Below are 1,551 nucleotides of genomic sequence, written 5' to 3'. Positions count from 1 at the left end.
TGATATAGTATAGTATAAAGTACTTTGAAAACCTTTCGCCAATGCTGGCGTTCGCCTGGCGAAGCTTCGCCAGGCGAACATCTGAGTGAGGGAGGCCTTACTTTTAAACCCAAGGCAGGTGTTCGCCACGCCTGGCGAACGAAAGGGATCGCCAGGCGCTAACATCTTGGATTCCTGCTAAATTTAGCGCTTCGGCGAATGAAAAAAACGCGAGAAAAGGAAAAGGTTTTAAAAGTACGGGCCATAAAGTTAACCTTGTTATAGTATAAAGTGTAGTATAGTATAAAGTATAAAGTTAATTTTGTTATAGTATAAAGATATTTTCCACTTCTTTGTTATAGCATAGTTAAATTTTAACTCCTTTGTTATAGTATAAAGTGAGACTTTTGCGGAAACAACATTTTCGTCTTCTCTCGAGGTTAATGATTAAGTTTAGGTTATGTTATGTGCACTGCAGATGTAAACAAATTTGCGCTAGATTTAGCGGGAATGCAAGATGTTAGCGCCTGGCGATCCCGTCGCCCGCCATGGCGAACGTTGGGTTTAAAAGTAAGGCCTTCCTACATCCTATCATACACAAATATGTTACTAATTTATAATTTGAAAGCAAGAAAATGGTATTCAAACAGCTCTCTTCGCCAGGCTGTTCCAATATGATCGTTCGCCAGCCCTGGCGAACGTTCGCCAGGCATGATTTTAAAAGTACGAAATTCCGGATTGCCCGGCGAAACCTTTCGCCAGCCCTGGCGAAAGGTTTTAAAAGTACGGGCCTAAGCCTCCGTGCTTCCAGCAAAGGCCAACAAACTTCTCAATGTCTATTTGGCATCATAATGCTTGGACTAATTATAAATTTCATTATAGATCACCAGAGAGATCGAAAACTTCTGCAACTCATGTGTTGAAGATTTGCTTGTCATAGGCGGAGGCCCTGACGATCGCTTGACAACGCATGGCTGTCGAGAATGGGTTTAAGGGATCAATAGAATTCACAAAGATTTGTTATTTACTTGATTTGAACGAAATTTATCATCCTAATTAGTATAACGGTAATGCATATCCAATAATTTTGCAAAATGCACTCCATTCCCCTTTCAAGGTAATCTAGGATATCTACAATTTTGATGTCAAATTCTGGTAATTTGGAAATGATTGCATTAGCCTTGTGAATTTATGAAATTACAAAAGATTTAAAGATATACTTTCTTTCCGAAAGGCAGTAGATGTAGATGTATTGGACTGTCTGGAAGCTCTAGAAGGTCTTCCTGCTGCAGGCCAACGTAACATACCAAGAACATACATCTCTGACTGGATAAATGTCTACATATATATACTTATAAATACATACATATAAATAGATGAATAAATATATGTATACATATATACATATATACATATATATATATATATATATATATATATATATATATATATATATATATATATATATGTATGTGTATATACATATATATATATATATATACATATATATACATATATGTAGATACAAATATATATATATATATATACATATACATATATATATATATATAT

Source organism: Penaeus vannamei, chromosome 30, assembly GCF_042767895.1.
Source record: "Penaeus vannamei isolate JL-2024 chromosome 30, ASM4276789v1, whole genome shotgun sequence".
NCBI lineage: Eukaryota > Metazoa > Arthropoda > Malacostraca > Decapoda > Penaeidae > Penaeus > Penaeus vannamei.
This window is presented reverse-complemented; position numbering follows the sequence as displayed.